This window comes from Crocuta crocuta, unplaced genomic scaffold (genome assembly GCF_008692635.1).
Source record: "Crocuta crocuta isolate KB4526 unplaced genomic scaffold, BGI_CrCroc_1.0 scaffold709, whole genome shotgun sequence".
Taxonomy (NCBI): Eukaryota; Metazoa; Chordata; class Mammalia; order Carnivora; family Hyaenidae; genus Crocuta; species Crocuta crocuta.
In genome coordinates, this window is record NW_027530619.1 from 3,645,300 (window position 1) to 3,673,275 (window position 27,976).

The 27,976-nt window shown below is 35.7% G+C and overlaps 1 long non-coding RNA gene and 1 pseudogene across 2 annotated transcripts in view; one reads left to right on the top strand and one right to left on the bottom strand.

The window, feature by feature from the left end:
• LOC144234772 (uncharacterized) overlaps positions 1 to 27,976 on the top strand; it is a 46,664-nt gene that overhangs the window by 15,627 nt on the left and 3,061 nt on the right. The window contains exon 3 of one of the 2 annotated variants that reach the window (XR_013336075.1): positions 11,124 to 11,514. The exons of the other annotated variant lie outside the window; for it this stretch is intronic. This is a non-coding gene — a long non-coding RNA (uncharacterized LOC144234772). Of the gene's footprint in view, positions 1 to 11,123; positions 11,515 to 27,976 lie in introns of those variants that run through there. 2 annotated transcript variants of the gene reach the window in all.
• Positions 1,075 to 9,146, bottom strand: LOC144234761 (ORM1-like protein 2 pseudogene; annotated as a pseudogene).

A 27,976-nucleotide genomic window follows, 5' to 3' on the forward strand; every position in this document is an offset into this window, starting at 1 on the left:
TTGCCGAAATGTTATCTTATCTATGGGCAAAACCCAGAGGCATACACATTTTTATTTTGGCACTTAGATTTTACTAGCACTCAGACTAATTTAGTTTCTTGAAACCTGGCCAATTTTCCTTCTTAGAAGTGAAGTGACCTCACCTATCTATGAAGACTATAAAAGGACAAATTATGAGCTTACTCTAGTGGCTAAAACCTTATTCCACTATTTATGGAAATTTATTTGAAACACTTAAATATTCCTCTAGAAATCTAGGGTCAAGTGAAATAAAGGTAAAACTGTCATATTTTGCTAATGTTACCCAGTCCTCCTGCAAATGTGTTTTACCAAGTTACATTTCAGTTATATATTGAACAGCAAAAAAGTCCCTCCCTGTCACAGACCATGGGGCAAAATGAGAGGAGAAGCAAAATTCCAGCCAAGTTTGTAAGTGGCAAAGTGGCTCAGTTGAGGGAATTTCAGGGGAATGGACATACTCAACGGTTCTGTATAACCTGTAGGAAAAATTTGTCAAGATCTTCTGATCTGGCCTCTGCTTATTTCTCTTAACTGTATTTCCTAGTTCTCCTGATAGGCACCTTATCATCTTAGCATACTGAAGTTAGCCTTGTCCATCTCCTGAGCACATGCTATGCCTGTTGCCTAGAAGGTTCTTTCTCTTTGACTGTTTCAGAACTACACATTTTTCTCAGGAAACAATTATCTTTAATCTTTAAAGATTGTTTCTCAGGAAACAATTATCTTTAAAATATAAAGTAAGACAGAGATGGAGGGTGGTGGTAGAGGGAAAATATGGAAAAACGAAATCACCAAACACACTGCACACACATGGCTTCCTGCTATGGAAGAGAGTGATTCCTCCCTTATCCCATCTGCATTTCTTGATTCAAAGAACCCTGCTCCTCACAGGGCTGGGCCCAGGGAGCCCCACTTCTCAACATACTGTCTTCCAGGGAGTGTGGGAAAAGTTGTATAGTTCTCAGGCTTTCAACACATAAAGACAGCATGGGAGAAGGCAAGGGTGCTACGGAGCCTTATTTCAGCCTCTCCCTCAGTATTTGGCCCCATCCCTCAGTATTTGTTGATGCCAAAGAGACAGACCCTATGAAGTTGTGACAACTTAAGTAGCAGTATGCTGAGCAACGAGGTCTATTGACGAGGAAGTGAGCAGTATCAGCTTGATGTAGAAGCTGGCCAGGAGGCAGCGTACAATAGGAAAGGTGCTGAAGAACTGCGGGGAAAAGTAAATTGGAATCCATAGTCCGTCTGTTCCCGATGTGTCAGTAGCAGAGCCATTCCTTGGCCAGGGGTCTCCGAGGAATGAGAGTGTCCCTTTCACCTACATAGCCAAGTAGTGGATGATGTTGGTCAGGGTCAAACAACAGAAATGCTGAGTACAGCCATGTGCCGTAGTCCCAGCAAGATGGCGTGGGCCAGCCAGATGCCCTGGTGATCCGCCACTCTAGTACTGGGGTTTACTTTGCTATGTGCCACCCCCTCGCCAGTTTCACAAGTCCAGCCAGCTGGAGGTGCAGCACTCGCTTCTACAGTTGTGTCTCCTGGAAGCCTGAGCTACACATTTTTAAAAAATGTTTATTTATTTTTGAAAGAGAGAGAGCATGAGTGGGGGAGGCACAGAGAGAGAGGGAGATAGGGAATCCCAAGCAGGCTCTATGCTATCAGCACAAAGCCCAGTGCAGGGCTCCAACTCATGAACCGTGAGATCATGTGCTGAACTGAAATCAAGAGTCAGACCTTCAACCAACTGAGCCACCTAGGTGCCCACCGAGCTACACATTTTTAATGGCATCACTCTGTTATCGACTTTTAAAATTCTTTAACATTGAAGTTGAAAACTATGCATAACCTTTTATGTACTCATATTTTACCTTTTCTATACCTCTGTTATAACATTTATTTAATTATGTGAGTTATTAGCACATCTCTCTTCCCCAGTAGCCTGACTGTTTCCAATGGTAGCTCTGTTTTCTTTCTTTATTTTAACACTCGGGTCTATATCATTGTAGCTGCTGACATTTTTGAACTTTATCAGAACCCTGTGATCCTGGACAAGAGCTACAGATAGAGAAAGCCCCTCACCTTTCTGTGTTCTGGAAACAGCTTACTGGGAGCAATCATCCTTCACCATACGATTTAGATGACTCACCGATGCCATTCCCTTTTGCTTCCCTATGCCAGACCTTCCAAATTCCCTTCTCTTCTCATAACAATTAGCTGAATCTCTTATGCCCACCAATCAATCAGAACAAAATGCCCTTCAACAAAACTTTGCTTAAGTTGCTCTCTCTCTAAAGCCCCTGAATTTTGACCCAATTTCAGCACCACATGACCAATCCTTGACAGCCCTTCCTGTGGTCGGCTACCTGAAAGACTGGCTTCCCCTCTACCCTGTCAAGGGGTGTGCCATTCACCACTTTTTCTTCTCCTTAGCTGTTTACTCCCTATAAAAGAAAAGCCCTTTTGCTCTTTTTAAAAAGTGTTTTATATTTTTTGACAGAGAGAGAGAGAGAGAAAGAGAGAGAGAGAGAGAGAGAGAGGGTATGAGTGGGGGAGGGGTGGAAAGAGAGGGAGACACAGAATCCTCAGCAGAGCCAGACATGGGGCTCGAATTCACCGACCATGAGATTATGACCTGAGCCAAAGTCAGATGCTTAACCAACTGAGCCACACAGGCACCGCAAAGCGCCTTTGCTCTTGGTCAGAACATTTTCTCTGCTGAAATCATCCGCCTGAATTAAGTCTTTCCTTACATAGATATGGATTCATATCTTATTTGATAGTGCCTTATAAATATTTTCATAGACTGATGAATTAAAAGTAAATGCATCTTTTACCACTGCCTCTTCAATTTTTCCACACTTTTTTTTTCTACAAACATACTGTCGTGGACCGCAAAACTAATCAGTATATCCTTATCTTTATTTAAATGACCTCTTTACTTTCAATCTGTGCCTTTACTTTACTATGGCTGTGAACATATGCTAACTCTATTCCATTTCTGTTGTACTGGTTTTGACTATGATCATCTCCTCATTTAAACAAACCACAGTAGCCTCCAACTCACTCTCCCTTCTTGCATCTCCTCCTTTTTATATTAAATTTGGCCCCCACAGTCATCTTTGCAAAATAAAAATAGCTCCTTCTGTGTCATTCCTTATTGAACAAACACAAGTGGCTCTCTGTAAACTATAAGAAAAAGTTCAAACTTAATGTCTTATTATAGAGTGAGATCAATTGTTAGACTGGCAGATCCAATTCTGCTCTTACTGTTATTTGTGCCTGAAAAATAATTTTATGAACTTGCTGCCTATCGTAACCCCAGATCACTCTTGTATGCCTTCATGTGTTATATACTTTGTGTTATTTACCTGATAAGGTTATTTACTTAATAAGTTCATGCCTGGAAAACTCCCTGTTCTTCTGCAAAGTCAGTTCAAATTTCATTTTCTCAAATGCATGTCACTCAAATTCCAATCAAGGTTAAGTACCCAATAGTCTTTTTACATTTGACTTAACATAGTACTTTCAACATGTATTGAAGTGGCCTATTTATGTAACTTTGTTACCTTACCAAATCAATATTTAATAGTGTTCTAGAAACACAATTATCACTCCATAAATGTTTAGTGAGTTAATTATATATGCAAGTTTCTTTCACTTAATACATTTTCTTATTATAAAATAAATATGTATACTATAGAGCTACTAGAAAATAGCATGGCATGATGCTTGGGTGGCTCAGTCTGTTAACTGCCTAACGTAGTCTTAGGTCATGACCTCACAGTTCGTGAGTTCAATCCCCACATGTCGCTTTGTGCCAACAGATCAAAGCCTGGAGCCTGTTTCAGATTCTATGTCTCCCTCTCTCTCTGACCCTTCTCCCACTCACACTCTGTCTCTCTCTTTTTCTCTAAAAACGAAATAATCATTTAAAAATAATAAAATACATACATAAATAAAAAGGAAATAGCATGGCAATGATTAGAAGAAAAATCAGTTCTCCCATAAATATGCATTTTAAAATTTTTTCTAATTTTGAGTAACCATTTTATTCATAACATTCTGTCTCAATCTCCATAAATAAAATGTAGTTTCATATGGTTTTATTCATAACATTCTGTCTCAATCTCCATAAATAAAATGTAGTTTCATATGGTTTTATTCATAACATTCTGTCTCAATCTCCATAAATAAAATGTAGTTCATATGGTAAATATGGTATAAAATACTTCGTCTTTCTTTGTTATTACATAATTTTAAATATGCAATTTTTAATTGTTAAATTTTATTATTAAATTGGTGACTAATCTGATACCACAATGCATTGATTTAAATATTTCATGTTTGCTAGACATTTGCATCATTTCTGAATGTTCACTAATAAACATACAACATTACGATATCGACATAAATTAGTAGTCAGTTACAAGTGAAGGAAGAATAGCCTGATTTTATAAAATAGGAGCATATTAAGAAGTTTACCTATATATTATACATAATAATACATAGGAGGAAGTGTCATACATTAAAAAATATGCATATGTGATATATATTGTTATACTTGCCTATAATATGTATGCCTCCATTAATAAACACTTGATTGACATAGGACTACGTGTGTGCTTGCAAGTGTGTTTTTTTCTACATGCAATTTGTTCCCTGTGGTGTATATTCTATTACCTTGAATCACTGCTTGTAAGTAATAATTTAACTTATATTCACCCCCTAGCTCTACCTTTTTGCATATATGCAATAAGATAATTAATCCTGGATATAAATGATATAAAAACAAGAGGAGAAGTATCAGCTGGTCTCTAGACTAAGCACTAAATTTTAAGGCTCTTAGTATATATAAACTTACTTCAGACATTTCTTGCATTTGTAAAGATCAAGAACTTTAGCAATCATTATTATGTTATTGTTCATATGTGTTATAGACCTCATGCTGCTTGAGTTCTCCCTTCACAGTGATACCTCTGTTTGCTCGCTCTTCTATCAAGTCTCTGAAACTCGTAGGGCTTCAATACATATTTGCTGAATAAACTAATAAAGCCTACAAATTGATTAGGGAAAAAGTGAAAATCACTCTCTCATAATTAGGAGTGAAGTTTAATATTGAGTTACTCTCCACCGTAGGTAAGCATATGTTCCTAATGTGTTGAAACTTTTTAATATCGTGATACTATGCTATCATGTCAAGGGATTCCAGTAAGTTACAACTTCTAAATAAAAGTTCATTAGCACAGGCAACTTTGGCTCTTTTTAAAAACAAGAGCACAGCAGTTTTCTATTAATTAAGTTGTGATCACACTTTACATATTATAATAAATATATCATTTTAAGTAATATGTGTTATATTTTTATTTCTATAATAATTATTTTTACATGCTGACCTTTTTAAAAAATTTACTGCAAGTTATCAACCACTTCTTCCTTCATCCCCTCCACTGTATTTTTTGTACAAATAAATTTTTTAGACAAAGAGTTTGGCACATAAACAAATAGTCAAGATTGGGTGATAATAACTCTTTTCAAAGGATAAGGGATCTCAAGTGAATGACCATTTATGGAGAAGAGAATGGAAAGCACAAAGAGATAAGTCATTGTTTTAAGTGACAGAAGCAGTAATGTAGTAGACCAAAGGTTGACTTTCTTTTCTTGACTTGAATGTCTTCATAAAATTTTAAATGGTAATTATAATCTTTCTTGCAATAAACAAGCATAGGGTCTTCTACTTCAGATTAATGAGACATCAACCTCTCCGTACCTACCTTCAACCCCATCATTTTTTTTCTTGTCGTTAAATTACGAAAAACCCTCTAATGAATCGTTATGTAGAGTGTTAGGATAAGAATATCTGATAGGTTACCTACATAAAATATCAATCAAGAAATGGTTATTTGGAATTATATAGGTTGCAGTCAGACACCAAAAATATATTAAATTATATCAAAGTGTTATTTAGAAAAGTGTTATTTCAAAAGAGCACTTTAAGATTTTTTGTGTGTCCTTAACATACTCTCTGCAAACAACACTTCTGTAGAAGTATTGTACATCAGAATTATAAACAAGTTACTATTCTACTGGATGGATTAAAGGAAGAAAGGTAAATCTTAGTTGTAACCTTGCTAATTCGCACCCCACTTGGAGGATATTGTTTAGTAATTCAGGATCTAAGAACAATTTGAAAATTAATACTTTAAAATATACTTAAATCGAGTTGTAAATATGTGTTATGCTTCTGTTTTATTGTACTATAAGATGCATAAAAATGTATGCTATCAAAAAGTAGATCACAGTATAGTATCTTAAATCCTTTTATTTGATCAGAGTTATGATAATAACCCAAAATTTTGTCCTACCAAAGTTTTCCTATGAGCACAGTTCTCCAAAAAACATGCATATTCATAGATTTGAGAACATCACAGCAATATCCTTTATCGCTGGTATGTCAGACGAGGCTGAGTACAAGGTTTGTTTTGCTTAGGCTCAAGGCCAATGTTAGTAGTTTATTTTCCCTTTGCCAGCAGCACCAAGAGAGAGACACAGGTCCCAAAGGTGTGGTGATGAGGGAATTAAGAAGTAAGGGGCTGTGACTCTCCAGGAGCTGAGGCACTGGTCTTCTGGCTCCAGCCTCTCTTATTTGCTATTTGATACCAGCAAACACATACAACATGGCATTTGGCCTCTTGACAGGTCACGCACCTGCAGTGGATTCCGTACTAGGTCATGAGTACATCTGGCACCAGACAAAACATTCTTGTCCCTGGCCTGGCACCCGTATGATGTCCTTCTGGAGAGAACGAGCAGTCCTGGTGGCTTTCCAACCTGGGGATGGAACTGCTTTCAGTTCCTTGCTGCTCTGTCCCCTGCTGCTGCTGCTCAGGACATTCTTACGGTGCCTCCGGCTTTTTGCTCTCCAACAGCTCCCCCTTTTTGTTTGTGTATAATGGACTGTAGGAGGACATTGTATAACCCGACCTGTCGGTCAGTACATTGATAGGCTTCTTGTCCCTGGGGCCAGACTGCACACGCAAGGACAAGTACGCTGCATATTAATGGAAACAGAATAGCAGTAGAGAAACTAAAAATCTCAATGTTCTCTAAGTGGTTTAGCTTTCCCAATCTTTTTGATAGACTTTCTAACATCTTAGAACCGGATAATATGTCCGGGCTTGTTTGAAAAGTCTCATATATCTCTGCTTGCAGATGTTGAATGTCCATAGACAAATTAGATTGCCTGAGCAAATGTCTCTTAACATCATTCTCTGGAAACTTAGTGGTATTAAATGGTAACAAGGTTACACATTGATGTAGTATTCTAGTTACATTTTTAGGTGGCCGGGGTGGCCTCAGCCAACCTTATGACAAAGATTAGAGCAAAAAATCACAATAATAGTGAGAAACGAGGTGTGACAGTATATCACAGTAAAGAAACATATAGAAATAAAGACAGTTTTGGGTTTTCTTGTTTCACCGACTGTCGATTCCTCAAGCTTCTTTTTTTTTTTTTTTTTTTATTTTTTTTTTGGNCCATGAACCGTGAGATCATGCCCTCAGCTGAAGTTCGGACGCCCAACCGACTGAGCCACCCAGGCGCCCCTGATTCCTCAAGCTTCTGCCGAGCATTGATCAGTCAGCTTCCTGAGTGACTAAAGCAGAGCTGCGGGCTCCTGTAGCCTCTGCAGTTGCAGACTGCTTCTTCCGTATGGTCAGTTTGCACAGCGTTGATGCATCAGGAATGGACGCTCAGTTCTGAGATGCTAGCTTCACTCTGCTGTAGTGAATCCAGGGACCCAGTTCAGCTACATTTACTGCAGTAGGGGTGGACACAGTGACAGTGAACAGGTCCCTCCAGAGGGGTTTTAGGGGCTGGACATTTTTCTCCTTTTAATAATAAGTAAGACAAATGGACATAAGCCCATATGTACTGGGTTCTGTTGACCATGAAGGATAAAGTAGGAATATTGCTGGAGATGTTGTTATGATATGTCCCCTTCCAGGTATGTAAAGGGCAGAGGTCAGCAATTAATTTCCATGTATGTTTTTGTAAGGGACCTCGTTTAAATGAGGATTGGGCACAGAAAATTCTCTGTTGCGCCAAACAATTGAACCATTAGCAGAGGTGTTGGTGGTTTGATTACAAACACACCATTGTCAGTTTTATAATGAATTTTTAAGGCGAGCTGAGCCCATAGGGCTCTAATCAATGATGCTTCCATAGAAGCATTTAGAAGGACTCGCCTTATCTCTCCTCTATGTGCTTCCCAAGTTGCCCATCCATCCTGTTCTGACGATGTAGGAGTAGCACAAGGCAGAAGCGTAGGAGGTGTGTCATTAATTGTAAGATTGGAGCCAATCAGAGAATGGGCTGATTGAGCGATAAATTTGTCCTTTAAAATTATCTCAGCTTCATGAGTGTCAAGGGGGAGAGCCATATATTTACTGATAGCCTCCCTCAACTTCTCCAGAAAGGCCACTGGGCTCCCATTTTGTGTTTGTAAAATAGTAGCTAATTTAGCATAACTTAAGGGCTAAATCCTAAATTTCCTAATTTTTTTTTGAAACATCTGTCTCATTAAGAGTCTAACTCAACAAAAGCATTATATCTTGATTTTTTAGGCCCCAAAACAATAAACATAGGGAAATTCTCCCCATTTTTCTTTACATTTGTAAAACATGTCCAATTGCAGAATAGTATTGTTATTGATATTTTTTTCTCCAGCGGCCAGGTTCCCTCTTCCAATTTGTACTGGGGCCGAGCCTTTGTGCAAAAGAAAATGAAATATAATGTATTTCAATGAAGTAATGGCCTTGGTTGGGGAATTACCTATATGGGAAAAAGGAAGAAAGTTGTCTCTTATCTCAATTTTCTATACCTGGCCAGGAGAAATCTCATCTCTTGGCTCTGTGTTTTGGCTGGCTATTCGACTGGCAGCCAAAAGCCCTGAGTCGCTTGAGGTGCTGGGGGGGAAGTCATTTTTACTCAGGTTTTACTTACTTCCAAGAGCTAACTTAGTCTTTACTTTGTTGTTTTTGCTGTTGTTGTTTTTCTTACTCCTCTGTTTCCTGCCTGCAGGACCTTGGGGTATGGACTGTGACCAAGTAAGATTTTTTTTCATTGTTGTAGGATGTATTAATTTTATTTTGGCCCAACAGTAACTTACATATTGATCATTGACCATTGAGGGAGGAAGTTAAAGAGGCAAAGTCAAGGTCTACTCCCTTGCCATTTTTAGCAACGCCCACATAAATAGGTTTTAGCCATGTGGATATCTATTTTGGCATACGATGAGCTAAGTTTAGTAAAATGCCTCCCATATATCTTAGTAAAAGCCCTTAATGTATCCTCTATTTTTTATATGACAAGATATCTATTCCTCTGTTAAACAAGAACAACATAAATGTGGAGGATTTGGAGGCTGGCATTAAGGGTATTGTCATTTTTTTCCAACCCTTTGGATCAAGGGAGGAAGAATTTTAATCTTAACTTTGTGTATTTTTAAACTCTATTAATTTTAACCTTAGTCCATCTTGACCACACATAAATTTTTTTAAAGATTTTTCTTTATGAACCCTTTATAACTTTTTTTTGTACTTAGATTTTGTCCCAAGTTGTTTTTTTTTTTTTTATTTTTAATAACCAGTCTCATTTAGGACAAAATCATTTTCTTTTAACTTCAATAAAAATATATTTCCATTTCTTATGAATCTTTTTTATATCTCTTATTTTTCTCCATACAGAATTGCATTTTTATTTTTATCAGTTTTAACTACGTGTCGCAGAATTTTAACTTTTAGAACCTTAGTCTCCGGTGAAAACTACATAGTAACCAGTTGTGAACTCTATGATATATCAGAATTTTTTTATGGCAAATCTATGGATCCATTAAGCACAAAGCATGTTTTCAACAGTTCCAAATATCCTTAGTTTTTTTGCAATGTCAAAAGCACAAACCTACATCTAGTAATTAGCGCTTTAGCTTCTTATCTCTTTAGATAGCCAATGAATTCAGTCTCAATTTATCATGCAAACAAAACTTTAACGTTTTAGGTTACCAAGGACTTTGAAAGCTATCTTCACAATTACCCGTGAAAACTATGAGACAGACAAAATTAACCATCACTTTAAGTATCCTTTGTTACCAAATTGGAACAGAGATAACGTGAGCTTATTTAACTTTCTGCAAATCTAGGTAGAATGAAAGTTTGTTTCTGTTTTGTTGTGTGTTTTTTTTAACATTAATAAACATTGTCTATGTCAAGCCAGCAAACTTAAATTAGCTTAAACACTGATAACATTTTACTTGGGTCCATGTCGGATAATTCATTCCCCATGGTTAATATTTATCTGGAATGTTGGTGGGGAAATCTGACTTCAGTGGTCTTTGCTCCTCAATAACTAAGGTGGGAGGAGGAGCTGATGGCGCCTGAGGCATTGAGGAGCCAGTTATTCAGGCCACCCCCACTCAGGTGATGCAGAAAATGAGTGGGGGAGGGGAAAGTAGAAGAGGAGAGGTGCCCCAGAAGGCAGACAAAGAGAATTCCCAGTTTTAAATCTTGTCATCTCAAACAGAGAAGCAGACTCCAGGTTTTCGTGTTTTGTTTTGTTTTGTTTTGTTTTATTATCCACCAGTGGAATTAGGCAGTCATGTCAGTCCAGAGAAGACAGGGAATTTCCCCGAAACAAAGCAGTTTTGGCAGCTGCTTGGGAATATTCCTTAAAGTCCGAGATCTGAGGTAAAATAACCAGAGACAGTTGGCTCTAATTATTATAGTCATAGACCCAGAAAATAAAAGAGAGCAACGTCCCCATTGTTACCCTGCATAAATCCCAAAGGATGAGCTTCTCTGGTTCTAAATTTCCCTTTGGTTCCCTTGATACTTCTTCAGCGGTGCTGCATACTTTCACCTTCAGGTCCCTGTTCAGGTGCCATCTGAGAGAGACACAGGTCCCAAAAGTGTGGTGACTAGAGAGTTAAGAGGCAGGGAGCTACGATTCTCCAAGAGCCAAAGCATCAGTCTCCCGGCTCAAACCTCTTTTATTTGCTATTTGATACCAGCAAGCACATACAACATGGTATTTGGCATCTTGACAGGTGACACATCTGCAGTGGATTCCATGCTGGGTCACGAGTACATCTGGCACTAGAAAAAAACATTCTTATCCCTGGCCTGCCACCTGTATGACCTTCCGGAGAGAATGAGCAGTCCCGGCGGCTTTCCGATCTGGGAATGGAACTGCTTTCACTTCCTTGCTGCTCTGTCCCTTTCCTTCGGGACATTCTTACGATGCTTCCACCTTTTTGTTCTCCAGCAGCACCACATCAATGTGACACTAACTGCAATATTAGTTACAAAGGCACATGTGCCCAATGACATCTCTAAAGGAAATCAAAAGACGAATTGGAAATTCGCTTTCAACTCAGAGAATGGCTGACCTCATGTCTCCATGGTAAGCCTTTCTGAAATAAAGATCGCTCCCAAGAAGTACTAGTCATGGTCCTTTTTAAGAGTGTATCCATTGGGGAACAAGTAAAAGAGACTAACACTTCAACAAGGACTCCTAAAATGTCACTCCTAAAGTTCAAAGCCCATTTCATACTGATCCAATTAATAGCCTTGAATGTTATCTTCTCTAGCAGTACTTCTTTGTGTTGGGAGTGACATTGGAGTGAGACCATGACAGTGACAATTTGTGGAATCCCCTAAAAGCAGATAAAGAATATGCAAAGCACTGTCTCATAGATTATGTAATTTAATTTTTATTTTAATGTATCTGTAAGGTAAGGATTGTAAGTCATGTTTTATAGGTGAAAAACTGAGGATAGGCACATAAGCAGCTTGCTTAAATTTCATAATAAAAGTGGCTTTAGAATACGTTTTAATCTCAGACTGGGAAAATCAATAGCTTTATGTAAATTTTCTAGTTTCAAGTCTTCACTTTGTTTTATATTCTTTCATTATGATTATATTGAAACACAAAATGCATACTGAAAAAGTGTTGCATAAATAAAATCTCATGAACTTCTGGGACATGAACCACAGCAATATTAACAAGTAGAACCACTTAGATTCAGCCATCCTGGTGTCTTCTTTTATCAACCAAACACCCTTCCCTGGAGGTAACCACGATCTAGAGTTATAGAGCCATAGATCAGGTCAATCTGCTCTTGAACATTATAAAAATGAGATCGATACAGTTTTGATTTATGCCTGTCCACTATTTCTCAGGTTATAGTTAAAATTTTTTGATGTTTATTATTTTTTTGAGAGACAGAGAGAGACAGAACGCAAGTGAGGGAGGCACAGAGAGAGGAGAGACAGAGACAGAGACAGAGACAGAATACAAAGCAGGCTCCAGATTCTTAACTGTCAGCGCAGAGCGGAATGCAGGGACTGAACCAACGAACAGTGAGATCATGACCTGAACCACCTAGGTGCTCCTCTCAGGTTATAATTTTAAAATGTAGTCCTGCTGTTTTTTATAGCAATACTTTATTCATTTTCATTCCTGTCTGTATTCCATTACAGAATATAATGCAATTATTTATCTTCTGCTGATTGAAAAGTATGTTATTTAAAGTATGCACAACTATAAATAAAGGAAAATGTCATGCTTTCCTTTCTTTAAATATGATTATACATTTCTGTTGAGAATATGCCTAGGAAAAGAATACCTAGTCATAGCTTACATGTATATGAGGTTTTAATAAAGAATGGTGAACCAGTTTACAAAGTGCTTATAAAAATGTATACTCCCGCTACCCCTAGTCATAGCTTACATGGACTGGATGCAGTAAATCAGAACAGTTGTTCTAAAGTGTGCAGGTGAGGGGTGCCTGGGTGGCTCAGTTGGTTGAGCATCCAACTTCAGGTCAGGTTATGATCTCAGAGTCCATGAGTTCGAGCCCTATGTCGGACTCTGTACTGACAGCTCAGAGCCTGGAGCCCTCTTTGGATTCTGTGTCTACCTCTCTGCTTCTCCCTCACTCACACTTTGTCTCTCAAAAATGAATAAATGTTAAAAAAATAAAAATAAAAATAAAGCATATATGTGAATTAATTCATGGTAATACTTTTAAAATGCTGTGTCCCAGGAATCTACCAACAAATTCAATTCAATTTTTTCAAGAAGCATCAAATAATCTTACTTTTAATATAAAATGGATAGGATTGTGATGAAGATGATTTGAGCAACACATATGCAAAAACAAGGAACTAATTGACATCAGTGTCCTAAATCAGAAGACTACAATATGAAATACAGATATTTTAATATAGGTGTCATCACTCAATTTTTCCCAGCACTATAAAATTTGCAGTATTATTATTGGAGCCATTTTCATAATTAAGTGTGTATCTTGGATCAAGAAGAAATGGTATAATGGAATAAAAGAAATGTATGGATTCACCCAGTAATTTAGGAATTTAGAAACTACTGTTATTCTTTCAGAAATGACCCTGGGACGCTTGGGTGGTTCAGTCAGTTAAGCGGCAGACTCTGGATTTTGGCTCAGGGAGTCAAGCCCCACATTAGGCTCTATACTGACAGTGCGAGCCTGTTTGGGATTTTCTCTCTCCCTCTCCCCAACCTCAAAGTAAATAAACTTAAAAAAAAAAAAAAAACACACAGAAATAACCCTGTGACTCGGTGTGTGTCATTGGCTAAATCAAAGAACAAACACCTCAAGGGCTCATCTTTGATTATGATTTTATCTAAAGTCTTTATTTTCTTCTGCTTTCATTAGTTTAGTGCCTTTTGCAGTTTGCTTACTGGAGGGCTGTGGTAGAGACATTTAGTGGTTATATGAGGTTTATTTCTTGTTCTAGACCCTCTTAATCAGATTAGGGCCTTAATATGGCACTGTACCTCCTTACTTACTCTTTCTTCTATAATGTCTTTGATGGACACATGTTCTGAACCTCCAGAAGCCTAAGGCTCTATGTAGGGAAGAGGAAACCACCCACAATAAGCATGTAGAGTGTGTATAGAGGTCACTTCAAGTAATAGTTGTGGCAAAAGCAAAAATCTAATGTATGTGTTATTGACTTAGTAGTCGGCTATTGGATGGCGAGGAATTGATGTAAGAAGTGAATACAGAATATTTGGCCACCTTTCTGCTTAAATTGTTTTGAAATGCTAATCAAAATCCCAATGAACTTTTAACTATAAGGAAGATCTTAGCTAAAAAGTAAGGTTAATCATTTGTTTGGGTTGTTATTGGATATATTTGGGAAGATGTTACAGGACAGTAAAGGCATCATGAAAGAATTGACTAGTCTGTACGAAGATATGAAATATAATACGTTCCAGGGTGTGTGCCTTGTAGAGTTGAAAAATGCTAATTGCATTTAGTAAGAGACAAAATCGAGAAAGCCTTTAAGGGACAATGTTGATTTCATCTGAGAGGCCTATACAATACAATAATAGTTTATGTCACAGATGAGCACCCTTTATTAAAAATAAGTATCATCAATGCTTTGATAAAATATGTGACATTGACTACGGTATTTCGAAGCCACCACTGTGTCAAATATAAAAACGGAGGGCAGGTGTTAAGATCCTCACATTTCATATTCCTATTAGCACTCACCTTTTCAATTTTCAGTTATACAGTTAGCCACATCCTTTTGAACTTCTTCAAAAATGTTGCAAATTTTAGAGATAAAACTTTTACAAGAACATTTCTCATACCTGAATTGACATTCCGTCATTAACGCTTGGCAGCAGACTGAGATGTCCCTCAAGATTCCCCTCCTCCTGGTGTCTATGTCCTGCATAATCCTCAGAGCTGTAAAGATGATTAATTTCACTCCATGATTAGGTTATGTTATAGGGCACAGTTGGTCTGAAGATACGAAGATTATCCAGGGGGGCCTCATCAAATCACATAAGTCCTTTAAAAGCAGAGTGTTTTCTCTGGTTAAAGGAAAAAAATGGGCATCAGATAGACAACTCCAGCTGGCCTGGAAGAAAGCAAGCATCCTTGCTGTGAACTGCGCAAGGAGAGGGATGCCCCTGAGCGTGATCTCAGCACACAGTAAGTAGAAAAACGGCAACTTCAGTCCCACAATGGTAAATAAATTAACTTCCCCATAATCTGGATGAAATTGGAGGAGGTTTTTTTTTTTTAATTAAAACACTAAAGTAAAATAGAATTGAAGTGTCAAATTTATCCATGATTAGAATATCCATATATTATATCTGACATTCAAGCTTGACTTAAGACAAATAAATGTCAGATATGAAGAGTACATTAATGGGTGCTATCTGATAACTTCTAATCCAAGTGAGGGTCTCTCAGCCTTCATAGACCCTAGATATATTTGTGGGATGCAAAACTTTCTTTCAAAGATGGTATCTATTCTTCAGTATAGCAGAAAAAAAATCTGGGGTAGGGTCCACTATTGGGACATTCATTATTTTCAAAAACAGGAAAATAGCCCAATATCACTTCAGAAGTAGATTGCAGGGTAAAGAGCATAAATAGTCTTACATATATGTTAACAAATACATATACTTTTTTAAATATATATATATTTTTGTATAAACACACACAAAGTTGTATTAAAGAGCTTTCTTTAGTGGTACAATAGGATAAAGAAATGTTAGGGTCATCTGGGTGGCTTAGTCGGTTAACTGTCTGTCAGCTCAGGTCATTATCTCATGATCATGAGGGCCTTGTGAGTTCAAGCCCCACATCAGGCTCTGTGCTGAAAGTACAAGACTGGGGCCTGCTTGGGATTCTGTGTCTCCATTTTTCTCCACCCCTCCCCTGCTTGCACTCACTCTCTCTCTCTCTTTCTCTGATTCTCTCTCTCAAATAAAAATAAACATTAAAAATTTTTAAAAAAGAAATATTACAAAAAATTGAATACTGCTATTGCATTTTTCCAGAAATCAGGATGTTACATAAATACATGAATGTATTTATAAGATTGTATATATTTTTGGCTGTATAGATCCTAGGAAAGTATTGAATTAATAGCTTATTTTGAGTAAAACTTTTCCAGTAATTAAGAAATGCACTCTTTTAATGATTTATGTGTTGATAAAACAGTTCTTAATTTTTATTTTATTTGAAATTAGAATAATAAACAGCAGATGAGTTTCTTAAAGCACTGTCAATAGTATAGTTTCTAGGTGCACAGAGAATGAAATACTTGATAATCATTTATAGAGATTATGTGTCTAATTTTGTTAAATTTGTTTAATGTTTATTTATTTTTTGAGAGAGAAAGAAAGCAAGACAGAGCACTAGTTGAGGAGCGTGCAGAGAGAGAGAGCAAGACACAGAATCTGAAGCAGGATCTAGGCTCTGAGCTGTCAGTACAGAGCCCAATATGGGGTTCGAACTCACAAACTATGAGATCATGACCTGGAGCCAAAGTAGACACTTAACTGATTGAACCACCCAGATGACCTCCCTCCGCCCCCAATTTTTTAAGGCGAAGATAAAATAAATTACAATACTAATTCTGGCTATTGTTTATATGCGTGATATAGAAGACACTTCAGTGGTGAATTTCTCTTAAATAAATGTGCATTGAGTTGTGTTAATCTTATTTACATGGTGTTCTAACTCATTAGAAACATGAATCTAATGTTGTATCTCAGGCACCTGGAAGCCTTTGTGCAAACCTGAGTTATATTTAAGCAGAGTTGGTCATATCCACTTCTGATTTTAAAATAAAATCTGGAAAGAAGAATAAGAACATCTCCTACGAAAATGAATTCAACATTCACTTAACATTTTTTTGTTAACAACTATAGTCAAGAGAAGTTTTGTGTGTGTACACGTGTGTGTGTGTGTGTGTGTGTGTGTATGCAAATATACCTGGAATGAATTAACTATAATGCTTTGCACAAATTTAGCCAGAACTCATTATCAGAATAAAAAGTCATTTCTGCAGGGTAGCATCTAAGTTCCCAGGAAGACTGTATGCTCACATTTTGTTATTGGCACCAGGATATGCTGACATTGACTTAGCTGTGCATTGTTCTGCCAAAGATAGATATGCCTCCAGGTGGCACCTGCTGAGGTGTCTGGATACTCGATGTTCTCTGTTCTTTGATCCATGCATACTGTACCCTTCATATCTAAATCCCTGGGATATATGATCATCTGACTCTCAGACATGCTGACACTTCTCTTTAGGTAGCAAAACTAATGAATGCATTCATGAATAAATAAATAAAACTGATGCATGCATTTATTAATTTCTCCATCTCTTCAATATATTCTTGGACATGATACTTGTTTTGCCAATGGGGCATTTGTAAATATGGTGCAGGCTGATGCTTGAGGAATATACTCGTATGAAAGCTTGTCTTTTTTGTTTTTCTTTGGAAAACTCCAGACATACCATGTGAATTAGAACAGACTAGCCTGCTTAAGAAAGACAAATGACCATAGTCCTAACATTGAGCAAACTGGCCATCTTGTGAATAAGATCCCCAAGGCTAACCAGACATGCAACCATGAAACACGAAAGGCATCAGATACCATGCAGTGCTACCCAAGACGTTATAGACCATCAACTAAAAAAAATTAGAAATAAAAAAGGTTTCCAACTAGCATATTTGGGTGACTTGTTACAAAGCAAAAACTAATCATTGCATTCGTCCTGCAGTTCAAAACATCTTCATTGCGATTCTTTCAGATCACTTATTTTCATGCAAACAATAATGGCTTTAAATTTTAAAAGTCTGTAATTTAACAGTTTATTTTGGTTAACCAAAATAAGCACTGCTTCTGCACCTTGCCCAAATGGAGCAATTTCCAAATTTAGAAACAAGTGTGAGTAACAAGGACATGCAAGGAAGTATTTCACAGTGTTGTCTAAGACAGTTTGTAATTAACTAAAACAATAAAAAAACCCACAAAAACAAAAAAAATTCTCTCCCTAATGCATAAAGTACATTTACAAATGAAAATAATGTAAAGTGAAAAGTGTGAGATGATATCAAAAGTAAAAGCAAATTACTATTCAAAGATAAGGAGAAACTATTTCTTTATTGAGAGATCCCCTAATAGCACTATATATGTGGAATATATTAAGGTGGATTTTTCCAACACAGTTTGCTAAATATTAGATGTTCGACTTTAGTTCACTTATCTAAGCCTCAATTTCCTCACTTGTGAACTTTAGCTATCCATACAGATATTTGATCTACTTCCTTTAAGTTTTATGAGGATAAAAGGAAATAATATATGTAAAACACTTATCACAAAGCATATTTTTGATAAATCTAACAATATTATTAAAATATATTAATGTGTACTATGACTTTTTCTGATAAAACTCAAATTTGAAAATGTTTAAATCTTTAAAAATCAAACTAATATAACGAGAATTTAATTATCATCACCATATTCAACATAAATCTTAAAAGAGTAGCCTATAGATGTGTGCTAAGGTTTATACTACTTTTTGATTTATTGATGTATTTAATTGGCAGATTTTGATTGTTTAGGAAAAAGCACAAAATTTGTAGTAAGCAAGAAGTCCATAAAAGACAGCTTACAATGAAGTAGAATAACTAACAATTTGAAATGCTGTTAGTTTTCAAAATGTGTATTCAGAGGCACATGGAGCATGGGAGTGGAAATGTAATTATGTTCATTTAAAAATTTGGAACTAAATCTAGGAAATTTCTATCATAAATTCTTTTAAATCTATGGAAGAACAAACTAAAAGTAAAGTAATAAGACAGAAAATTAAGGTAACAAGGAAATGGAAGAAATTAGCAACAAAAGCTAATTTACTGACAAAGACATAAAATTAAATATGCAAATGAATTTGTAAAAAGAAAAATCAATAATGCATTAAATTTATTCAATGCCATTACTCCTCCAAGAAATCTATCCCAGAATTAATTAGAAATGAGCAAAATAAAAGAATAAATGATCGATATGAAGAGCGAGAATGCAAATACAACATGCAAAATTCATGGAATAGAGACTAGCACAAATCAAGCATAAGCAAGAAACAAAGATTTAATTTAGCTCTATTGTAAGATTGAGAAGTTCATGTACATGTCAGAAACACACAGGTATCCTTTACAATTTAACTCTTGCTGTTGAAATATTCAATGAAATTCCTTTCAAAATTATCTCAAATTTAATTTTGGATTTAGAAACCCACACATTAATCTACATGCAGATGCTAGCAAAAATGTTAAGTTGCTTCTGAGCTGAAAGGGAAGCATGTAGATTGCACTGCAGTAGAGTTCTATAGGAATGGAGCTTATGCTTGCATGTTTTATGTTTGCTTGTATTTTTGCCATCATCATCCCCACATTATTAAGCCGTAATATCTTCTGCAAAGTAGAAGAATCTAAGAGGGTTTTTAGCAACCCATCCTTGGGAGGAAGAGCTGGAAGCAATAAATATATCTACATAAGCGAATTCATAAAAGCCATACCCTCAGCCATGCATATTGGCACAATCGTGTACATGATTGCTTCTCTGGTTGAAATATACAAGAAAATTATAAAAGTCTTTTTGGTTCTGGCAAGCTTTACAGCTTGACTTGAGCATAATATTTAAGAGACAGAGAAAGAGAGAATCACAGTCACTGTGGATTGATTATCTTAATCACTACAAGATGTCATTGATCACTAATTGATACTGCAAAAGGATTGATCATCTTCAAAATTTTGAAGAATGTGATACAAAATGGGATATGATATATGTTGAAGAAAGTGTTCCAAGTATGTTTGGGAATGCTCAAGAAATGTAAGAATCATGAGTATATTAAAGATGGAAGGTGAAGTAGCTTCCAATGACTGTTAAGCTACATCAATCTCCTTAATTTAAAAAATAATAGAAAATACATAAATAAAAATAAGGAATAAAATAGTTATCTTGAAAAAAGGGGCTATCTAGTAGACTCTTGCAGAACATGAGAGAAAAGAAATGCTAGGTCATAAAGGACCCCCAAAATAAGCAAAAGTGGTAGAAATGGTGAAGGTTCTATTAAGCCAAAATATCTGTTGTTGTAGAACTCTGATAAAGCCCAAAAAGGACAATTTAAAGGTCCATCATCTATTGAAGGGCATTGTATTATAAAGCCTGGCTAATGAAGAGGTTTTTAAATAATTATGAAATTCTTGTTTCCAGTGCAGTGTCTGATGCAGATCTTCTTCATAGAGCCTAAATAAGTCAAAGGTTTTTAAAAGTATTTTGTGGGACGTCTGGGTAGCTCAGTTGGTTAAGCTTCTGGTTTGGTTTCAGCTCAGGTTATGATCTTATGGTTCATGGGTTTGAGCCCCACATTGCGCTTCATGCTGATGGTGCAGAGCCTGCTTGGGATTCTTCCTCCTTCTCCCTGCCCCTCCCCTACTTGCTCTCTCTAAATAAATAAAGAAATAAAACTTAAAAGAGTATTTTGAAAATATTTTGTTAAATAGCTTTTTGTTGTTATTGTTGCTTGTTTGCCTTTTAATGTTCTGTGATTCATAATTGTCAAGAACAAGTCAGCTGGCCCAAACTGGAGCCTGCAAACTGAGACGTAATTATAGTTCCGGTTCTCCCAAAACTGAAATCTTAAACCAGTCAATCAGAAATCACCTGATCAGCATCAGTAGATCATCTGCTTATAGACCCCTTCATTTTTCAAAGGAAAATAATCTTTCAAGAACGAGTCTGCCTTTTTGCCAGTACAACTCCCTCGTTCCCTCTGCCTTCTGCTGATAAAAGTCTTTCTTTTACAGAAAGCTCCTTAAAGCTCCTCTTTATCGGCTAGATCAGCTACAGCCCAATTTAAATTGATTCTTGCTCAGATAAACACTTAAAATTTTAATATGCCTCAGTTTATCTTTAACAAATGGAAGGTATCTTGAGAATAATGGAATACAGGCTTCTATTTTCTTAAAAGTTTCCTAACCAGGCATTTTAGCTGATGCATCAAATTAAGATAATTTTTTTATTTGGAAATAACTTTTTAGCATTTTCTAGAGATGTAAGCGTTTCAATGACAAAATTCAATATTTCCTGAATCCTATGTACACTTGAAATAAACAGAAGTTCAGAGAATGGTAAGAAAGAAAGAAAGAAAGAAAGAAAGAAAGAAAGAAAGAAAGAAAGAAAGAAAGAAAGAAAGAAAGAAAGAAAGGGGAAAAAAAAACTGGCTTTAGAATTCTTAATATAATATAATTAATGTCCAAAAGTTTATGGGGCAAATATTGAATTTTGATGGATGGCAGAAGTATAAACAGGGAATTTGATCATCCTTTTAAGCTACATAAAAAGGACAACTAACATATTCTCACTCCTCCCACTCAAATCTCTTTGTAAGAATATTGCCTGAATCTGATCAGTGTTGGACTATCTGTCCCAATTTATGAGTTTATAGGCTCTCAATTTTCCCTAATAGCAATACTTATAACTTGGGGGAAATACATTAAAAATGTAAGTCAGAAAATAATAGAAGTCAGAGGAGTTTTTCATTAAAAAACAAAAAACAAAACAAAACAAAAAACTACATGCTAAGCTTAAGACTAATGTATGAAACCATAAAGATATTTCTAATATGTTTCTACATCAAAGTAAAAGCTTTTACATAAAAATACAGTAAGCAAGATGTGATATTATAATTTATAAGAAATTTATATATTTAATCATTCAGATGACCAAAATGTGTTTCTCATATATTTGGTCTTCATCCACATTTTCCATGATTTTTGGTCTCTTCAAGTCTTCAAAACACTTTAGAACCATAAAGGTGAAATGGATGTCATTTTCCTAACAAGTCCCTTCACATCAGAAATGGGTTAATATTAATAAAGGTGACTTTTGAAAAGTAACTAAGGTTGGAGGCTGGTTGCCAGGGGAACCAACCATAAATCCGGAAATGGGACTTCCAGTCCCACCTGCTACTTTCTTCGAAGAGAAGAGGGGCTAGAGATCGAATCTCGTAAGTCCAGTGAGTTAATAAATCATGCTGACCAAATAAAGCTTACATAACAACCCTTTTGGAGAGGATCTGTGGAGCCTCCAGACTGGGGATCCAGAATACTTTCATGTGCCACTGTGCTGGGTCCTAAACTTTGCAAAGATAGAGGCTCTTGTTTGGGATCTTGCCCTGCGAATCTGTTCATCTGGGTGTTGTTTTATATTCTTAGTAATAAGTCAGTAATCTAGTGAGGAAATGAGTTTCCTAAATTCCTTGAGACATTCTAGCAAATTAAAACCAAGAGAGGGTTTATGGAACTCTCTCATTTATTTATTTTTTTAAGTTTACCTATTTTGAGAGAGAGAGTGAGGGAGGGAAAGAGGGAGGGAGGAGCAGAGGAGAAGGAGAGAGAATCCCAAGCAGGCTCTGGGCTGATGAGTGATTCAGTTGTTTGAGCAATGGACTCTGATTTCAGCACAGATCATGATTCCAGGGTCCCAGAATCTGAGACCCTTGTCAGGTTCTGCTCTGGGGGTGGAGCCTGCTTAAGATTCTCTCTCTCTCTCTCTCTCCCTCTGCCCCTCTTCTGCTCACTCATGCTCTTGCTCTATAGAAAAAAAATACAGTATCTCAAAATGTCTAGCATTGAGAATTAAAATGTAAAGTGACATTATAATATGTGTCTTAGAAATTTCACTGTTAGGAAATGATCATATTCAATATTTACAAAATTATGACAATAGAATTATAGTTCACAAAAATGTAAGTAGTTAATTATTAAAAAATTCAGTAAAAATGTCAGTAGAGAGATAGGGAAATCACATTATAATACAAATAATAATTAATCTGGATGACTATGAACATAACTCTCTAATGTCATGAACAAATATGTAAAGCACAAAAACAAAATTGAAAATATGCAATATGTTTTATTAATTTCAGTAAATGAATAAAGATAAACACACGTACGCATCCCAGTATGCAGAAGAAAAAGCAATGACTGAGTTTGGGGGAAAAGCATCTGGCTGAAATCTTGTATTCATGAAATATGGTATCATTACATTTAAAATTATTGAATTGCACAGCTTGTATACTGTTGTCGTATCTCAAAAAATTAAAGAAGTGAATTTTAACTAAAGACAATTGTTATTTTTACTTTTTTTCCTATTCTGTTCCTCCTATTGGTTTACAATGAACTCTGAAAATTTTAGGCAATTTTACACAATTTCTGAAGTAAAATTACTAACATTCCAAAAGTATTAAGGTGATCTTATTTACTGTAATTTATATTTTTTTCTGTAATTTATATTTTAAAATAAATGAGGAACATCAAAATAGGGAAATGACAAGCCAGTAAATATCAGAAACAACTAAATTACTAAAAATGTGGTTATAATAGATTGTGATTAATTGATTTCAGTGAAATATGACTCAACATGGTACCAATACTTACAATTAACTCTTTTTCGATTCATGTTTTTCTTTCTAGTCAAACTGAAGTATGAAATTTACATATTCTCTATATTTAGTTAGTATACTGTTCAATTCTACCATAATATTGCAAGGCAGGTATTAATTGTAAGAATTTTACTTAATTAAACCAAATAATTTAATTTTAAGACCCTAAGATTATGGGAATTACCTCTGGCAATCATCATTATTTATATAATGTGTCATAAGAATCCTTCCTAACATAATGTGAATAAAAACCTGCATGCTGATTTGGTACTTATTTAAATAAGATATGCAACTTATAAACATATGGGAGCGCCATCTAAAGCAACTGGGATAATTAATTCATAATTATGACAAAAATAGAAATATCATAACCTGGAAGGATATTTTATCCTAGGCTAGCACAGTACATAGTTACCAGAACACTATTAAGCATGTAATGTTTACCATGTATGTGTTTTTTTGTTTTTTTTTTTTTAAAGAAAACTTGGTGAGGCATTATTGGGAAATAGACAAGATTAAAACACAATTATACCTGAGGGAATTTCTGAGGCACACCAGAGTACTCCCTTACAAAAAGTTTTCTCTATTATTAATTCATATAAATCTATAATTATCTAAATTATTAATTCAAAGAAAAAATAAAAATTTCAAAAACTAAAGTAACAAAGGTATGGTCAATAAATAAAATAAAAATTGATAACAAAACAGATAACATATATTTGAAACTATTCAGAGTTTAATTCATGACATTTTCAAGATCAATTCAGGAGATAGAGAATAAATCAAGGAAAAATTAATAAAATAAGGGGGAAGTGCATCAACTGTTCATGATTTTGGTGAGAAAATTGTAAAAGTAAGCATTTTTGTTTCACATTGAACTATGAGGTGGGAGAAAGGGGAGAGAGGGTGGAGGGTGAGCAAGGGAAAGGAAGTGGAGGAAATGGGGAAGAGTAAAGATGAAGAAATAAAACAAAAACAAAGAGAGAGATAGGGACTATTTTTTCCACAACTGTCTGTAAGGTTTGGCTACGGTTGTTTGCATATGTATGTATCGCTTACTATAAAGAGGTGAAGCACAAGTCAAAGACAGGCTACAGGAAACTGGAGACCAATATAAACACAGTAATTGAAATGAATAAGATTTGAGTTTAAATTGACTTTACAAGAAGTGAAAGAAGAAAGAAAGAAAGAAAGAAAGAAAGAAAGAAAGAAAGAAAGAAAGAAAGAAAGAAAGAAAGAAAGAAAGAAAGGAAGGAAGGAAGGAAGGAAGGAAGGAAGGACGGAAGGAAGGAAGGAAGGAAGGAAGGAGGGAGGGAGGGAGGGAGGGAGGGAAGGAAGGAAGGAGGGAAGGAAGGAAGGAAGGAAGGAAGGAAGGAAGGGAAAGAAATTTTGATTTTACTACTTCCTATATGGACTTGTGAAGAAGGTATTGAATAAGGTTTGTTACCGTAACTTTCTCATTCCTAAAGTCCTATTGCTGGGTCCACCAACACAAGTAATCCATCAATGCTTTTGGTGCTTTTGGCACTGATGTCAAGGGAAAGCCCAGATACCTGTATAAGGGATCTGTGGCTTAAGCAGGTGGCAGTCAGCTGCAACAGTAAAAGAACGGTTAAAAACCTGACGTTCAGAAGATGTCACCAGCTTAAAGGGGAGTGGAAAGGGATAAGGGAAAAATTCAGAGTGAGTGTGTCAAGAACTATTACTGCTGAGGCTTCTATGCTAAATGCAGTTTCTCAATAAATATTTTAATCAGAATTGAACTTAGTAACTTTGATCTGTCAAGAATGAATGGGAAGACAGAAATAGGTAGAGGAATGAGGAACTGGGAAATCACTTAAACTGCACTGTCATTGTTACATAATTAGTGATGAGATTCTACTTCAGACATTTGAAAAATGTGAATTTGACTATAAATTAGGTAAATTCATTGGTAGTAAAGCGCGATTATTAAAAGTTCCAGAATGGACTGGGACTTTACAAAAGATTCATCACTCAAAAAATGTGATTTCATGGTCACTATTCTACACCTTGGGAATACTATGAAAGAGAGTGATCAGTTTAGTGAATCTCTCTCTTTAATCTTCTTATTCAAAAAATTAAATTTAAATGTATTATTTGTTTTTATTATCTCAGGGAGAGAAAGGGAGTGAGTGATGGAGAGGGGCAGAGGGAGAGAGAGATAATCTTATGCAGGCTCCACACTTAGCATGGGGCCCAAGGCAGGGCTCGATCCCATAACTCTGGGATCATGACCTGAGCAGGAATCAAGAATAGGACACTCAACTGACTGAGCCATCCAGGTGTCCCTCAAAAAATTAAGTTTAAAAAGACATTCTTTAAATGTTCTGATGACACAAGCCCAGAGAGGATAACTAATATATTAAATATGACAAGTTGATAAAACTTTTTTCAGAAGTCTGAATTTAGGTAAGATGCAGTTTAAAAGATTTCCACTTAGTGAGTGGAAATAAAATGGCTTAAAAAACAGTTCCTACCAACTACAATTTAAGGGATCACCATTATGATCTAACTGTCAAAACAAACACATTTTTAAACCTAATAGCTAGATAGAAAGTATTTTTCTGTGTTTTGTACAGAAGAATGGAGTCAAGACATAGGCAAGTAGTACATTTTGTCCTTTTGAGAAACACAGATACAGACAGGGAGAGAAATAGCTTGGTCATGGTAACATCATTTAATAGTAAATATTTTTCACAGCATTCTAATACATCTGCTCTTCTGTCTGGTTGTTAGACTTCAACTGAAGTGTTACACAGTTCTGAGAGTCATGATTTAACAAGACATGAAGTTGGATTTCTTCCAAACAGAAGCAATATGAGAAGAGAAGAAGAGAAGTTTTGTCATAGAAGTTGTTCTAATGGCATAGATAGGATAAAATTTAGGCAAGATAAAATTTCAAACAAATTTACGTTTTTCAAATATTCACAAGTCGTCCATGACAATTAGGGCCTAGATAGTTTATCTGGAGCTCTGAAGTGTAGAGTTATTGGAAAAGAGCTGTGTGAGCAATGTCATAACAACTTTATAATAATTAAAACAGCCACCTTGAAATAAATAGCTTCAGAAGGTCACCTCCAGTATGAGGACAGTAAGACACTTAACCAGACAAATAATGAATAGCAACCTTGGAGAATGTCAAAGAATAGGCTAGTGTAGATGATCTTTAACTTTCTCTTGCTGAAAATTTACGGCTCTGTAAAAATGGAATGCTGTTAAAATCAATAAAATTGATTTGTATATATCAATGTAATTGATTTATATATATAATTACTATTAATTGAAACTAACATTATTATATTTGTCTTATTTTACTCTATTTTGTAGGAGCTCCCCTTTTAAGCATAAATATAGAAGATTTTCCTGCACTTTAAAATAGCTGTTAAAGAAATTTTCTTTGGATATTAATTGAGATGCCCAGACTTTTTGCTGCTGACTTTAATATGTCTAGATAATTTTTAACATTTGAAAGTGGGATCTCTATTGGATGAGCTATGGCAAGGCAGGCAAATTAATTATTAGCATTACATAGAAGCCAAAAGGGAAAACACTCTGGGCTCAGGTAAAAGTCAGAGTCAAGACAAGACAGAAATATCTTCCTATATCTGGCCCAGCAGGCATGGAGATCCTCAGTTGACTATTTCCAGACAAGGTGAAGTATCTCATCTGTGAAAACAGCACTTACCTGCAGGCAATCAACGACAGCCAAGTGAAGGAAACCACGGGACTCTAACTTCTCTCCCTGAAACGGGAGAACCCCGAAGAAGCACACCTGCTCATACTCTCTTTTNTCAAACTAAGCCTATGTGTTTTCACATGAGTATATCTTGCCAATTTGTTTTGTTCTTAAATTCACATTTTGTTTTATTATCAATAATGTTAATACATGTGGTATGATTCTGATCTACTGATTAGCTGCTATAGACTATTTTATTTTATCATGTAGTATAATGATCTGTTCTCACATTGACGGAAAAGTCTCAATTTTCCAATTTTTACTGCCACACACAGTACCACACATATCTTGGAATACATGTGCAAGAGATTCTTTAGAGAATATGCCTAACAACATAATTGCTTATGTACATAAATATTTTCAAGTTTACTAGATATTGTCAGTTCGCTCTCCCATCTTTCTCCTTTGGTAGCAGTTGCTAGGCTTTCTCAAAATGGATTAGGAAATCCAGTTTGATGTTCAAACTATCAGGTTGATAAGAAACCTTGGGATTTTATTGATGCAACAGAAAAAAATTAACTTACCATTAAGTAAAACATTTTATGTAGTTTTTAAGAAATCATTTAAAACCCTAGTCTGAAATAGTGCATGATGTTCAGATTTATTTCAATGATATTGGTTTTGAGTTTTACGAAGAATCAGCATCAAAATGTATTGAATGCTTCTTCAGTATCTAATTTGGTAATCGTAAGGGTTTAGAGCTTTACTTTTTAAATGTGTATAACAAATAATGCTAAAATATCTGAATTCTTCAACTAAATCCTACCTATTCATTCTCTATTATGATTTTCTCATATCCTTCAAAAATTAAATTGCTTTAATTTTATATATATA